Here is a 17,348-nt window from a genome sequence, read left to right as displayed (position 1 = left end):
TTCGTCACCCCTTACATCTTTTAATTTTCTGCCAGATGAATTTCGCCCTTTGACCTGTGCTTTGCATCCGGAATACAAGTGACCGTCGTCAGACTTGAGACAGTCACAGTTTGTGTGACTCAAACTGTCCACTACCAGTGCCAGTAACCTCTTTCTTATTGCGACAATGGCCCGACAATCACAACTGTCACTCGGAGATATGGCCATATGAAATACGTGCATTCGCTGCAGTGGAGAAATCTGTAATGTCCTCAAAGAACATGCAAGCTTTTTGTTAGGGTGTACTGTAGGTTCCACAAGCTCATTAAAAAAAAAATACAGTACTCACGTAATTTATCAAATTCCAACTCAGTTAAATAATGACGAGCCAGCTGTGAAACCCGCTTGCAATAACTATGCTAATTAATGAACTTAAGAGGTACACGCACTCACCCTTATTGGCTAGTCATGATTGTGATGCCTGTATTCACAGGTACATTATACACTAATCCTTCTGTTATTGGCGCGTTTAGTCTTTATCAATGAGGAGACCCCAATCAGACTGCACCAAAGAATACTTTTTTATTTTATACATAAAGGTGTATTCATTGAAAAGAAAACCCTTCTCTTCCTGCAGGCCAGTGCACATTTTTGTCACGCTCTCTGCTTGCCATGGCACGTTATCCGTGCAATGGGCAATGCAAATAGGTCTAGCCTAGTGTGTACAAGTGAATGGATTCTGGAAAAGGGAGCTAAGAATGTAATCAGTCAGGGAGCAGAGAGTCTTGTAGAAACACTGATGAGGGTGAATGTTCCAAAAACAAGTGATTAGCTCTCTGCTGCTCAATAGCAACGAGGGCAAGCAGTTCTTTCAAAAATGCTCACTAGCTCAGCAATTCAGCCCTAGTGATGAGCTGGACAAGTGTAGACCACAACTCCCATTAATGAGTTCAAAAAGCAGATAAGGGTGAGGCTGCAAAGTCCTGTAGTGTGCACCTATTCAAATAAGTCAGCCTTTTGGAAACCATTTTTGAGACCCTCTGAAGAAAATAAAAGTAGATGCTTCGGCACCAAAGCTAGTAAAACCTATGTGACACGATGCCTGAGAACTACATTTGTGGTTTTGTAGTGGAATCTTGGTAGCCACTTTGTAATGGTCCGTGGAGTGAAAAATGTTCAATGTGATCCTAATCAGCTGTTGTCTTTATTTTAGTTTGTAAAATTTGTACTGCGGGTCTGTGTTGAGAAAAGTGGTCTTTTAAAACCATACTGCTTAAGTTCTGTAACGATATAAACAACAGACATTGAAATGGGTCACTTGCAGGCAAAACACAAATTGATTTCTGAATAATCAGTGTAAAAGGCTAAAGGTAACCATGTTGTTCCTGCTTGCATTTCACAAGCTTTACTTAATCTTGCATTCCCTATGTCTTTGCTTTTTCCAGGATGATGGTACTTTTTTTTCCAGGCAGCATATTACTCTTGTCTAGAGCATAATTTGAATTGTGTTGCATCCATGTGTTTATGGGAAACATCCTTTACATCACGGTGAGTACACCGCGATGTAGCTGCAACGCAGCCATTACAACGCAAGTTGTTATATTGACTTGCGCTGGATGGCGCTATAACCTAAGGAATAGTAAGATTTACTATCCAACACCTTCCCTACTGTACTTAGACTGGTGTTAGAATAGTAAATCTTAGTATTCCTAAGTCCAGCGCAAGTCATTGTAACAAATTTTGTTGTAAAAGCTGCAATGTAAAATTCCGCGATCATTTTGATCGTGTTGTTACATCACATATTCGGTGTTTATAGCGGGCCACAATTGGGTTGTAGCTGAAGGCAGCATAAGTTTCTCTGCGAGGCAGTATGGTGTTGAGTGGGGGAGAGGATGTGGCACTATGGCCAGAGCTGTTGATTTTGGAACTGTGAACCAGGTTCAGTCTTGATGACCAGTCCCCCAGTCCACTCTACTGTGGGAACACATTGCTGTGCTAGACTTTTGAAGGCCCCGCTAGACCATAGAAGCCTGGGTGTCTTAGCACCAGCAGGTGGAACCTAGCAGTGGCAAGTGTGGGTTAACCTCGAAGGCCTGTCCACCACAACTCACACTGAACTTCACCGCCAATCTTGTGGGCAGGCCGAAGCAGCACACCCTAGAGCAACAGTGACTCTGTCACTGAGGTCACAGGACCCTTGAGGCCAGTCTGCATCACCCATTGGTACTTCCATTGGCCTTGTTTTATCAGCATAAGTGCAACTCACCAGGGATCGGCAATGCAGGATTTGCACACACACCAAACTACGGGGCATATTTACAAGCCCCTATCGCCACCACAACGTCTTTTTCAGTGATGTTGTGATGACGATAGGAGCCTCACCTTATTTACAAGGCAGCGTTAAGACATTTTAAAGTGGCTTAACGCTGCCCTGAAAATAAGGCACACTTTCACGCTGTATTTAGCGTGAACGGGACGGGCAATGGGTGTTGCAGTGGGCGTTCTACCGCAACAACCATTGATTTTGACGCTGCTCCCTATTTACAAGGGTGACGTAAATAGGACGCAGTGCCAAAATTAAGACCAGGGAAGACCTGGTCTTAAACAGGCGAAACGAGGAGAGATGCTTTATTTCTCCTTGTTTTTGCTGTTTCCATGTGTGCTGCCTTGTGCCACACATAGAAACAGCGAATTGCCTATGATTGTTTATGTGCAGGAAGGTCCCCTTTCATGCACATAAACCATAATAAAAAAAAATTGTAACTTTTATGTGTGATGCATTAAGCAGCGCACACAGAAGTTACGAAATGGCATTTAAAGATTGTTTATGTGCAGGAAGGCCCCCCTTCCTGCACATGAACAATCTTTCCTTCAACACAGGCACCCTTGCACTATGGTGCGAGGGTGCCTGCTTTGGTGCCAGGATGCAAAGGTTAGAGCCAGGGCAAGGGGAAATGCAGGCCACCACCATATTCTAATAAATATGGTTCAGCCCTGCGTTTCTAAAGTGATGAAGCATGTCGTTAGCCTTCTTGGCTTAACAATATGCTTCGCCACTTTATTGTAAATATGCCCCTACGTTCACAAACTTCATGGTCTCTCTGCTTCATGCACAAGCAATGTGAAATGCCAAACAAATACTAAAGAGTTGCGATGTTTTGCTCTTTCTGGCCGCACCTCTGACTCCACAGTTCTACTTTTTCCCCCCCGACTTCGACCACTGCATAAACCCAGAACTCAGTAGCGGCTCCTCCCTGGCAGTAGTAGTGGGGCTGTAAAAGAAAAAGTCACTTATCTGCCGGCTGCCTCCTCTTCTCCGTCCTCTTCCTTCTGTGTGAACAGGAAGCAGGAAGCATCCAGGCTCCCAAAAGCAAATCGTGATGCTGCTGTCACCATAACAGCAGCATCACGATTGGTCAGAGCACCATGGTTTGGCGCTTATACAGAGACTGGGAGCCCGAGCTTGTTCTCCACCCAGGCTGTACAATACAGCCAGTGGGGAACATGTAAAGTGAGCATGACTGTTTGGCCGGCCCAAGACGGCCAGCCAAACAACCATGCACACATGGAGAGGGCCAACACTCCCCCTCTGCTCATCCCAGCCCAACCCCCTCAAAACTGCCTCAGCAGGTAAGAATAAAATGATAATAACATTGTGCTATCATTTTATTTTTCCTTTTTTGCAGTGCTGAAATGCAGTGGGGTGATGCTCCTCCACCAGAGCATGGGATCCGCCCCTGCCAGAACTTCCATTGGCCTTGGATTTTAAAAGAAGTGGCCATAGGTGGTGGTGCTTTTGTGGAAACACATTTGCTGTGCTGAGTAAGGGCTTTTGAGTCTGTTCATAGTGCATCTTGGATTACGCGGTCAGGTGATCAGCGCACACCTACCCTGAAAAGGAAAAGGACGGAGGCAGATCACAGACATCCTCTTCCTGCCTCTGCAACCAAAAGTTCTGATGCTGATTTGTCCAGTGTATTAGTACATGAAGCAGAAGTTGTAGGATCACCCTGTTCTGTACCTGCATCAGTAAATGAACCGCTTCGAGGTACTAAAGACTCTTCAGCTTCTTTTTCGGAGAAGGAAAAAACAAGGAAACGCAACAAAGCTCTCATGATGAACACTCAGTGGCAACACCTCCATGGGAAACACAACAGTCACATTTAGGATGTTTCACTCTCACCATTAACAAAGATGAATCCTCTGCTCTGAAAGCGCAGCCAAGAGCTGATAATTATCATATTCTTGCTGAAGACGACGCTGTGCAGCTAGATGCTCCGCGGGCGTCTACTGTATTTAACCAGTTAACAATCTATAGTCCAACTAGAGCAAGTGGGCAGGAGCCCACAGGCATCCCATGTCATGAGGGGAGAAAATTATTCGAGACTGCATACCAAAGCATTAAAGCTGTGAGAAATATACAACCACTCAGAAACAAAGTGCATACATGCAGGATCTCCCTATATTATGCACTATATACAAAATCTCATAGGACTGTGAAACACCCGGAAATATACAAAGCGGGACGCTAACACACCTCGAATGAGCAAAGAGTATGGATCTCCTTCAAATCCCATGCACTTATTAAGGAAATGCACAATAAGTATCATTGTAGTCCATTATCTCAAGCTGACTGTGGGCCAGGATCACATCTAAAGGAAATATACCAACAATGATGCATCATTCCTAGGCTATGTGACTGGCCTTGGACAAACCTCTCTTCTCTCAACAGATCCCAGGATTGGGGGAGATGCAAGGGAACAAGCAGTGGAGGGAGGTCCCGGAAACAGGGAAAGTGCAAAAAAGGGAAAAGCAGTGTCGGGTGGGGTTGATTAGTGGACGGGGCATGAGGGCGGGTGGGTGGAGACGGAGCTTGTAAAAGCATGAGCTCTTTGTAGAGTGCTGAAAAAGAAAAAAATAGGTCCTAAAGTGCTGGTAAAAGCGGGAGCAGTGGCTGTTTTTTATGCTCTGGTGGGAGGGCTAAACACTAACAGAGACATGCATGCAAGGGACAAATGGTGACAAAGAATATGAGCCAGACAATGGAGTGAGCAAATTGGAAGCATGTGGGCTGGCTGAGGCCCACATATTCAATACAGCAGTCTCTTTGTAACAGTATATGCACTGTCTAGCCAAGACCTAAAAAAACCCTGGCCTGTGAGTCTCAGTTGCACCAGCGGTCACTGGCCTGCCCAGAGCAGAAATGAATATACTTCACCTGTTGCCGTTACTACACCGGGTGACTGCTGTTCACATCAGAGGAAGGGCCTGTCTGTGCTGGCTCCCGAGACTGATGAGAGGAACATAAGAAATAGCCACCAAATATTAGAAGAGCTGAGGTTTACTACTCTAGAGTAGTCCTCGAATACTTGGTGAGTGTTTGCCAACCTCGCAGTACTTTTGACAAATGGGGAGAGTAAATATACGGGCATATTACATACAGGAAAACATTTTAGAACAGCAAAGATGAAGATTTAGAAAACAAATCGAGGACATTTTTTTGCCTTCAGAATCTGGAGTCTCCAAATCTGTTGGCATGTATGTAACATGCCCATATATTTACGGTTTAATATTTAATGTTTGTTAAAGCTCCTAATCCGCACTGACAGTCAGTGCAGATTAGGAGCTTAAACAAACATGGACCCGCAACCCTGGACACGTGGGCTTCCGTTTGTCCCTATCTTTAACCATTTCATTCTTCGCACGGAGGAAATGTTAACTGTACTCTAGCGATAAAGTACCATAATGCCCTCTCTGCCTGGTGTCTAAATGTTGAAAAAGCTGCCAAGTGGTCCCATGTCATGTGCAATTCCTTCAGCCAGCCCTGACTGTTTATGATAATATACATTGTGAGCATTGTAGTTTTATTTTTAGTATTAAATAAAGTATGGCCTTAGATATCAGAGCATGCTCAGTGCAGATGCCCATAAAGCCAGGACTTAAGAATTCTGCCAACAGGGACTGCTCTTGTGTGAGTCAGATAACATGTTTGCCATGTTCTCTCTGCCTGTCATAGAACTTTCTCTGTGCTCCTGACAGGTACAGAAAAAAAGTATATTTACGTTTCTGATATCTGATCCTGCGGCAGCACACTTGCAAGTCCCACACATGACAATAGACCCGATTCAAGCCTCATTAGAAAACATTCTCCCGATTACTTTTTTTTAAAACTCTGACTTTCCTCTTCTAAAATATTGGCATGTATGTGAGTTATTTGATTGTATGTAGTACTCGTCATTTGTTCACCTTATCCGCTGGACTCTTAATGCAGGACTCTGTCTGTGCAGCCACCATGACTCCTGCCTCTGGATAGGGGTTAAAAGCTTTACACTACTAACCGAAGGGCTGACAGATATCTGCTGCCTACACTCTCCCTGCAAAGCTGTTTACTAGCCCTCTCTAACCTTGCTATAATTTTCTGGACTTCTGAGCATCAGGTGTTTATTCTTAGGAGGCACACTGGGTGTAGGAGCACCTCTCAGACTGCTGCCTGGCACCACAGGAGTGTCGCAGGCCTTCCATCCTCTTACCATTGTCAGTGGAGGCATTGTTTCTACTAAGTTGCTCCTGAAGAAAGATATCACTGGAGGACCCTTGATGAGTGTACACTACTTTCCACAGTACACTCTATTAATTATATGCACCAAGCGGGGGTGGTCCTTTAGGGCTCCAGGGCTATGTGCCTCCTTGTCATACTAAGAGTGAATAATAGTCTTTTATTCTCTTTGGTATAAAAAAGAAAATGCTGTCTAGCAGCAGATTAAGGCAGCTCTGTTAGAGACAATGTCTGGTGCAGGAGCATAAATGCTTTTAAATAATGTGTATGTATATGTGAGAGTGTGTATATGTGCGCATATATGTGAGTAAAAAAGTGCCAATGGAGTGAAGACTGAGTGATAAGAGAATGAATGATTGAGTGAGGGAGACAGATGGAGTGTAACTGAATGTTACTGTTTGTGAGACTCGGTGAGTCAAGTTTGAGTGAGTTGGAATGAGTGGGACACTGAGTCAGTGTGAGAGAGAGAGAGTGATATTGAATGAGTCAGAGTGAGCAAGAATTATTGTGTCTGAGTGAGTTTGAGTCAGAATGGCTGGAGGACCTTTGTGGTTTGTAGAGGTCTCCTAGCGGCAGGATGAGGCAGTCTTTACTGATTGCCCAGTCTGGCAGTTGGGGGCAAGGTTTCGTGCCCATACATCCACAGCAGGTACTTTGTCCTTGAGGTCAACAGCTCTTCTTTGTCCTTTCTCTTTCTTAGGTCCATAAAATCTGAAATTCAGGGCTTAGGGATGCCACCTAAATGTTACATTTAGGGGCATTAAATGTAGTACGGGTAATGGCCATTGGGCCATCTACCTTTGGTTGACTACACCCTCTGTATGACCTCTCCCACTGGGGAATGGGCATACCCCTAAAATGACGATTTCACTCCGTAGCAAGATGGAGGGAACTGAAAAATGTGTTTCACTTCGCCTGCTACACCTTAGGAGAGGTGCTAGCTGAAGGTGGGTACACCCTCTATTCCTACTAGTTTTCCCACTGGTCCTTCCGCCAAGAGTGAGGTCATGACAGGAGAGTTGGCATCCTCCACTAGTTGGCGCTGCCTGGGTAACATTTCAAAGATGGCATGGCCTCTGAAGCTTCCACCCTGAATGACTGTTCCTGCCCTGGGGGAGGTGTGAAACACCTCTGCCCGGAAGATACTTTGTTCCCGGTCTCTAAGAGCGCAGACTCTAACCCCATGAGGTCAGGGACACATCTAGTGGTAATAATCACAAATGGGGCCGATACCAGCTGGATGTTTCTAGATGATACAGTGTTCTATAATGTGAGGGAAGACATTCACAAAAACCTCTAAAACATGGTTTGGTAGAAGGCGTGCATACACCTGATGACCGGGATGCACTTCTAAGCTAAGTGGGAGCCAATATACAAAAAGCGAGTTAAAAGGCCATTATCGATGTCAAATTAATTTTAATGTGATTGGCATCTAAATGGTGTTTTAAAAGAGTGGTCGGTGCAGTGGTGATTCTTTTGTACTCTCACCGAATTTGATGTGGTCGACATGTCTCTGCCTATCGGCCCGGTGGGCTCTACGACATTCATCAGGGCCTAGAAGAAAAATTTGGCGGGCTGAACTCTTACCAGACTATGGTAATAGAGTTCCCACTATGTGGTGTGAGGAATCACACTCCACTGAAAACGGCCTTATTTTAAAGCCTGTAAGAAAGACAAATAATAAACAACATACAATCAAAAGTAATTACTAAGTGCACTTTTGATTGACACGTTTTGTGCACTTATAGTCACTCACGATACTGGTTGACGCATGTGGATGACTGCAAGTTGCTTCTACATTGTATATAGATGCTACTTTTTGATTGCACGTTGTTTATTATTTGTCTTTCTTACAGGCTTTAGAATAAGGCCGTTTTCAGTGGAGTGTGATTCCTCACCCCACATAGTGGGAACTCTCACCACAGTCTGGTAAGAGTTCAGCCCGCCAAATTTTTCTTCTAGGTCCTGATGAATGCCGTAGAGCCCACCGGGCCGATAGGCAGAAACATGTCTACCACATCAAATTCGGTGGGGGGGACAATAGAATCCCCACTGCACCGACCACTCTTTTTAAACACCATTTAGATGCCAGTCAAATTAGAATTAATTTGACATCTATAATGGTCTTTTAATTCACTTGTTGTACATTGGCCCCCACTTAGCTCAGAAGTGCATCCCTGTCGTCAGGTGTATGCACGCCCTGTACCAAACCAAGTTTTTAGAGGGCGAGGACTGGTCAATGATGAAGCATGACACCAGGTGGTGTGTGAGACTAGTCGTTCACTTTTTGTGAGATGTCTTCACTCACATTATAAACACTGTAGCATCTAGAAACATCCCACTGGGAGCGGCCCCATTTGTAAATATTAGTTTATGACGGAGGCTGCTGGCTCCTAGTACCTCATGCCTCTAGTTCCCTTACCCCAGATCTCCTCTGGGCCTTGTGGTTACACACGTCTAGTGGTGGCAGCTGGCTGGAACTGGTCAGTAACCACACTAGTAGTCTGTAGGTTTTCAGGGGGCACCTGATGTTTGGTACCAAACATTTGTGGGTACAGTGAAGCCATCATGGAGCTAGGAAACTTGTAATTATTAGTGTCCTACCCATGCACTTGATATAGCTTTCCTGTACAATTACTGTTTCCAAGAATAGACTTGGATATTGTAGGGGCATATCTGCTCCTGCAGCTTTGTCCACACTTGAGGTATAGCGTACCCTGCCTTAGGGCTGGTAAGGTCTGCTGTAGGGGGTGACTTACCTATATCACAGGCAGTGTCTGTGGGTATGGCACACAGAGGTGTGTCCCATGTTGACTCTTCTAGTTTTGCTTGCATCAAGGCATTCAGTCTGCAGTGGTAGTTTGCTTAGCCTTGGTGAGGGGACCCTAAGGTGGCACAATTGGTGCTGCAGCCCCAGTGGTCCCTATTCAGTTTCTATGCTCTTGGTACGAGACATACTCTTTACTAGGGACTTATAACATGGTGTGAAGCTGTGCCAGTTGTGGTACAGTTTAAAGGAAAGATATCCAGCACTGGGGACCTGGTTGACAGGCACCTAATACACTTATAGTTGAAATCACATTTCCCTTAGTTTGGCCCACCCAACACAAATCAAAATAGAGCAAAAAAAACAGGCAGAATTAAAAAGAAAAAGTCAGAATCCCTCCCTTCCCAACGTTTCCAACTTCCCCAATTAGAAAATGCACTGGAAAATCTCCCCCACCACTTTCCCTTCATAGTCACAATGAGCATCAACGTAAATAGCTGAGCATCAGAGGTAGTGGGCTTTGCATATTTAAGGCCTAGCAGCCCAAAAGGAGTTCTATAAATGTAAAACAGAATTTTCTCCTTAGAAAAATTTAAATAAAAGTTCTAACCCCTGTTCATGGTTAGCGATCTTGCAAGTGTGTTTCCTGCATGCCTCATTTGCTATGTTGGTGTGTAGGGTGGCTGAGGTTTTGGGCCTTCAATGGCAGTGAAGACGAATGTCTTGACAGAGGTGCTTCATTCGGGAGTCACCTCATCTGAACCCTTCTTTTCAATGAAGCCCTTACTGATGTCCTACTTGTGGCCTGGTCCAAGCCCTGTACAGGGCCTGCTGTGCATATTACAATTACCTGCCACTGTTGTTTTGCTTTTGGGGACCCCATTTTCCTTACCCAGCTCCCCGCCCTGTAGAACATTGAGGCCCAGGCCTCCAACTCTGGAGTTAATCCTGATGTGTTCCATACCACCCCACCGGATAGGGGATAGAAGAGGTTGGATATCTTTGGGTAGACGGGTTGTATGAAGGAACCCCACATGCATTTAGTACACACGCCTTTACAATGCAGTCACTACCCAACTGTGAGGTTTCCACATGTTACCTTACAGCGCAAATCATTACAACGACTTGATTTAGGTGGCCCTGGACTATTGAATAGTATAAATTACTATTCCAACTCCAGTCTAGGCATCAGTATGGAAGGTGTTGGACTTAAAAATCCAAAACCAATCCAACAACGCTTCCCCTACAGCAAGTCATTGTAACAATTTGTGGGTTAAAGTACCATGCGTTAACATCACAGTCGACGTGGTGACTGCGTTGCATATGCTGGTCTTTGTTGAGACTGTGGGTAAAGGATATTTCTGGAAGAGGGAGTCCTCTTCTGCCAGCCTTGCACTGCTTTTGGGAGGAACACTCCATGCATCCTGGGCCAATACTCCCATATGATCTGGGACTCGGAGGAGGCCTGGGCCATACTTTCCAAAGCCATTGCTGAGGGGAAAGATGCAGCAAAATTCAACATACAGTGTGGACTGAACATGGCAGACTTGCTGGGTAGAGTGATTTCATTGTCGGAAGTTCTTCAACGCCATGCCTGGCTGAGAACCACCTGCTTTTCAGGGGATGCCAGAGCCTAGCGGGCTCTCTGAAGGTCAGGGTGGGCGAACTTAGAGGACGATGCTTAGTGGATTAATAATGGCGTCCCCATTCAGAGGTGGTGCAAGGTCTCTTTCAAGAGTGATGCGAGCCTTCGCTAAATCTGTTCGCCACCGTCAAGAACATGCAATGTCCGCGATTTTGTGCGCTGGAGGTTTCAAGGCGTCTTTAGATCGGAGACGCTTTTAGTCGGGAGTGGAGCTCCGGCCTCCTGTATGTCTCTCTGCCAGTACCACTTCTGTCCAGAGTTCCCGAGAAGATCAGAAATGACCGGGTCCAAATCATTCTTGTGGTTCTGAATTGGGCATGGAAAGTCTAGTATTCCGAGCTGTTGAGCATGAGCATCGGTCCCCCGACCAGGCTGCCTCATCGAGAGGATCTTCTGTTGCAACAACAGGGGAGGGACCTGCACTCAAACCTGCACACCCTTTATTAGTGGAAATTGAGGGGTGACAGTTGACAGCTTTCAAACGTACTCACAAAGTCTTTGATATTATTCTAGCTGCCAGGCATCCCTCCACCAAGTTGGTATATGTCAGTTTGTTGGATAAATGTGTGGCATGGTGTTCATATAGGAACATCAATCCTCTATCTGCACCCCTTTCTCAGGTTCTTCTGGTTGGTCTGCCAATGGCCCAGCAGGGCCTTGTTCTCATCACAGCTACCTATGGGCCATTTCAGTCTTTTGTGGTTGCCAGACCAATCTTCTTTGTTCAGGTCACCTGTTGTGGCTAAGTCACTCAAAGGATTGCAACATATATTTTCTCCCAGGCCATTCATGATGCCACAATGGGACTTAATGTGCACATCCTTTGAGCCACTGAACAATTGTTTCTGTTTGAAATGGGGGTCTCTCGTTGGCAGAGGTAGGTACCTTTGTCCAAGTAGGGGCCCTTGCTTCTAGTCCGGGTAAGGGAGTTTCACCCTTAGACAATCCCTGCTCACCCCCATGGTAGCTTGGCACGAGCAGGCAGGCTGATCTCCGAGGCAGTGTGTAAAGCATTTGAGCACACATACAGTAATACAGTGAAGGCACTACAAATGGACACCACACCAGTTTAGAAAAATAAGAAACTTTATCTAAACCAAACAATTATTATTATCCGATCATTTCTTGTTTACTTTTTGGATGAAAAAAGAGTTAAATAAGGCCCGGTCTTACGGGATTCAACAAACGAAAGAATTTAGATCCTTTAAGCTAATCACGCCCGTTTCCTTGGCTGAAATATTAGGCCATCATCCTATTCCTGTGGAGGGTTCCCTAGAAGATGCGACATTCACTTTGGAAAGCTGGCTGCAGAACTGGGCTTTGATTTTAGCTCCCCCAAAGATGCATAGGACTACTTGGGGCAATAACTCTGCTCCTTGGTTCACCGAGGCGTTGAAGAAGAGCAAAAGTGTGTGTAAATGCCTAGAGTGCTTATGGAGGAAGAGTTTTGACCCATTGAGTAAAGACACCTATAATGAGGCGCTTAAAGCACACTATATAAAAGTGCACAATGAGAAAAAAAGCTTCCTGGCCACAAAAATTGACCATGCCAGAAATAGGAGTAGGGAATTATTCAAGATTATGAAAGACTTTGTCTCCCCCAATATTACCCAGAGTCTTTTCACTCCCACTTGTGAATAGACGAATCAGCTTGCTAAATTTTTCTTTGATAAGCTCAAGTCCGTTTAAGACACTTTTGATATGCCTATTGGCATGAATCAGGACGCTGTGCCAGACCCCAAAGAATATTTCTGGGAGGAAATACTTTTGGAGTTCCCTCCTGTTTCTCTGGATACCTCACTCAACATCATGAGGGTGTTCAAATCTGGGTCACCTACGGATCACTGCCCTGCGACAATAGTAGTATCTGTACCTGAGGTTTTGAACCCAGTGGTTAATCAAGTTCTGAACCTATCCTTGTCCAATGGAAAAGTCCCAGCGAGGTGGAAACAGGGTAAAATCCTCCCCTTTTGAAGAAACCCTCAGTTGACCCAGCTGTAGTTAGCAACTATAGGCCCATAACATTGCTCCCTTTCTTCGCCAAGGCGTTGGAGAAGTATGTGAATGTGGTGATCACAGACTTCATTGAGACCACAAATGCTCTACATCCCAGTCAATCGGGTTTTAGAGCTAATTATAGCAGTGAAACAGCCTTACTGGAAGTCAATGAAAGTATCAAAGCCACCCTTGACAGAGGAGGTAAGGCAGTTTTGATATTGCTGGACCTCTCTGTGGCTTTTGATACCGTGCCCCATGGATGACTCCTTCAGAGACTCAGGGAATGTGGCTTCGGGGGCACGGTTCTTAGGTGGTTTTCCTCTTTTTTGGAAGGCCGTCAGCAATCTGGTCCCCACCTTTCTCAGCTGATATTCCTTCGCTGAATGTCGGAGTGCCTCAGCGCTCTGTTCTGAGTCCAACTCTTTTTAATATTTATATGGCACCACTGGCACCGCTAGCGAAGAAACTTGGGGCTAAGATTATAACTTATGCCGATGACTCCCAATTGTTGTTCACGTATGAAAAGGATGAGCCGATAAATGAAAGTTTAATACACCAATGCCTGACTAAAGTGTTTGATTGGTTTCAACAGAACCAACTGTCATGCAATTCTGCCAAAACCGAAATTATTTTTTTCAGTCACACCCCTGGTGATGAATGGCGATATTTGTGGCCCCAGGATCAACCTTCTCCATCCAGTCTTGTCACCACTGTGAAAAATCTTGGGAATCAGTGCTTGATTCAGATCTTTCTATGAAGTCGCAGGTTCAATCTGTGGCTGGCACGTGTTTTTGGCTCCTAAAAATGATGAGGAACTTTTTACCACTGCTGCCACTGTCCCATAGGAAGACGGTATTAAGGCTTTTCATAATAGTGGGGCTCCGTACATCAGAAAGAGAATTACGCCCAATATCCCAGCCAGGACCTTGACGTCATCGACACAACATCTGTTACTAGTGCCAAAATTCCCTCGGACCAGGAATGGGGGACGCTCCTTTCAGGTGGTAGTGGGCAGACTATGGAACTCGCTGCCTCTTTCGCTTAGACAAGAACCAGAGCTTCTTAGCTTCAGATGCCAACTTAAGACCTGGCTGTTCCATCAGTAATGAATGAAGCTGTGTAGGATTGTGAGTGACTAGGGTCTCTCTTTTCAAGGGGGACTTCTCAGCGCTGGGACACTCCTTGGAGTAGCCGCACGCTTTATAAATCCCCCATTAAATTAACATTAACAAGACCAAAATGACAAAAATCCAACATAGAATTATAAGGATTTGACTTTTAAAAGATAAAAACTGTTCTGTCCATAGCACACTATAGATGTGACACTTTCAACACAAAGTACCTAGGATGCATCAAAATCATAAGCAAAAACAGCCGCAGGGAAGGTGATGCGTCGGTTCCTTATGCACAGGGAAGGTGATGAGTTGGTTCCTTGCTCCAGGAGAGGTGATGCGTCGGTTCCTTACTGCTATGCAGGGGAGGTGATGCGTTGGTTCCTTACTGAAGAGGAAGTGATGCTTCTGTTTTTTACAATGCAACCCCGGCGTTGCTGTAGACTTGGCTCCCCAGTGCAATGCGTGGGGATTCAGGGATGTGTCGGTTTTCGATGGGGCGGCAACCGTGCTGCATTGATCTTTTCAGCCGCGGTCCCACGATGCATCGGTTCTTGCAGTTGCACAGCAAGGCTTGCTTCGTAGTCGGTGCTGTGATCTCGGACTTCCGGGATCGGTACATGAGACTCGGCGTGGGGCAATTTCTTCAGCCACGGGCAAGCGCGGTCTTGATTTCTTCAGCAGCTCGATGGCGATGCATGGAAATTCTTCCTGCACAACGGTGTTGCGTCAGAAATGGGTGCACATGCATCATGCTTCCGTAGATGATTCTCTTTTCCAGCTCCAAGCAGCAAGAACAACCTCCAGAGGCCCAAAAACGGAACAGGCACATCTTGGCAGGTCCAAACTCCTAGCAAGGAAGTTCGAGAGAGCTAGTGGTGAAGTCTTTGTCTTCCTGAAACTTCATAACAGGAGGCAAGCTCTACTTCAAGCCCTTGGAGATCTTCCTCAACCAGGAGACACAGCACACAGCAAAGTCCTTGTCCTCTCTTTGGTGGAAACAGCCACTACAGGCCAACCCCAGACAGAACACTGCATAGAGGCAGTACATCTTCAGCTTTCTCAGTTCTTCTCCTTGGCAGATGTTCCTTTTGAGTCCAGAAGTAATCTAAAGTCCTGGGGTCTGGCCCCAATATTTATACTGCATTTCTCTTTGTTCCCTTGTGGCAGAGGGGCTCTGTGCTCAGTCAAAACCAGTTTTGTCTTCTCTGCACCAGCTTCCCGGCAGGAGGTGGGGGCAGCATTTTCCAAAGCAGACCAGACCTATTCAGGTGCAGGGAAAGCTCCTCCCACTACTCTAAATGCAACCCGGGTCTATTCAGCCCATCCCTGACTCATCCAGGAAAGGCAGGACACACCTCAACCCTCCCAGTGGCTATCTGAAGAGAATGCGCATCCCCAGCCTCTGTCACTCCAAAACCAGACAGCCAATCCACAAACCAACAGAGGCACACAGGATGGCTAAGCAAGAAAACACCCACTTTCTAAAAGTGGTATTTTCAAACACACAATATAAAAATCATCTTTACCAAAAGATGCATTTTTATATTTTGAGTTCAGAGATAACAAGCTCCACCTTTCCACCTTGTCCCAATGGAAAGTTATACTTATAAGATATTTTAAATAAACTCCCATTCTATCCTATGGGACAGATAGCTTTTCTATAGTGAAAGACGAAAGTCACTGCATTTCACTATCAGGACATGACACACATATTAGTATATGTCCTACCTTTCACCTACACAGCAACCTGCCCATAGGGGTAACTTGGCCCTACCTTAGCGTTGACTCACATGTACTAGAAGGGAAGGTTAGGGCCTGGCAAATGGGTGCACTTGCCAGGTTGACATGCCAGTAGAGACTGCGCACAGACGCTGCAGTGGAAGGTCTGAGACCCCTTTTGAAAGGCTGCTTGTGTGGGTGAGGCAATCAGTGCTGCAGGTCCACAAGAAGCATTTGACTTACATGCCCTGGGCACACACAGTGCACTATATTAGGGACTTAGTAATATGTCAGACAAGCCAATCAGGGAAACACCAATCCATGTGCACAATTTACATATTTGCACTTTGGCACTGATCAGCAGTGGCAAAGTGCCCACAGCATCTAGACCAAAGTAAAACCAAAGGGGATGATGGACAGAGTGTTGAACATTGCAAGCACTCACCCCCAGTCAACTGATCTGGGTGTGAGTGCTTGCAATGTGGCAGTGGCAGGTTTAATCCCTCATCATTCTTTAGCTCACTCCGCCACCCCAGTTCAGACATGGCCATATGCAAATCAGTCTGACCCTGTGCCTCATGGGAACAGTCTAGCCCAAACTGACAAGCCATGTCTTCCCTGGACCGGAAACACGCATCCTGGGACCGGTTTCTGGCTTCAGCCGTCATCAACCAGGCTAGCTTGAATCCAGTAGCAAAGTGAGCAAGGGACCCACGTCTGGGCATACCCTGCCAACTTAGGGCGAACAAAGCAAAAGACAAAGGGGATGATGGACGGAGTGTTGAACATTGCAAGCACTCACCCGCAGTCAACTGATTTGGTGCAATCCATCATCATTCTTTAGCTCACTCCGCCACCCCAGTTCAAACATGGCCATATGCAAATCAGTCTGACCCTCTGCCTCATGGGAACAGTCCAGCCGGAACTGCCAAGCCATGTCTTCCCTGAACCGGAAACAAGCATCTTGGGAGCAGTTTCTGGCTAATCAGCCGTCATCAGCCAGGCTAGCTTGAATGCAGTGGCGAAGTGAGCAAGGGACCCACGTCTGGGCATATCCTTCCAACTTAGGGCAAACAAAGCAAAACCAAAGGGGATGATGGATGTAGTTTTGAACATTGCAAGCACTCACCCCCAGTCAACTGATCTGGGTTTAAAGCATCATCATTCTTTAGCTCACCCCGCCACCCCAGTTCAGACATGGCCATATGCAAATCAGTCTGACCCTGTGCCCCATGGGAACAGTCAGTCGGTCGGCAGTTCTGTCTGGACTGTTCCCATGGGACACAGGGTCAAGACTGATTTGCATATGGCTGGGTCCAAACTTGGGTGGTGTAGTGGGCAAAAGAACAATGGATTTTACCCAGATCTTTTGACTGGGGGAGAATGTTTGCATTGTCAGCATTCTGAACATCGTTTGTTTGCTATAACACTTTTCGCTCTAAGTGAGATGGGTATGCCCACACGTGGGTCTCTTGCTCACTGCGCCACTGGATTCAAGCTAGCCTGGCTGAAGAAGGGTGACATACCCTGAAACCGGTCCCAGGATGCTTGTTTCCAGTCCAGGGAGTA

The sequence above is a fragment of the Lissotriton vulgaris genome, chromosome 1_2 (assembly GCF_964263255.1).
Source record: "Lissotriton vulgaris chromosome 1_2, aLisVul1.2, whole genome shotgun sequence".
Classification (NCBI taxonomy): Eukaryota; Metazoa; Chordata; class Amphibia; order Caudata; family Salamandridae; genus Lissotriton; species Lissotriton vulgaris.
The sequence above is the reverse complement of the archived record's forward strand: the minus strand, read 5'-3'. Positions refer to the sequence as shown.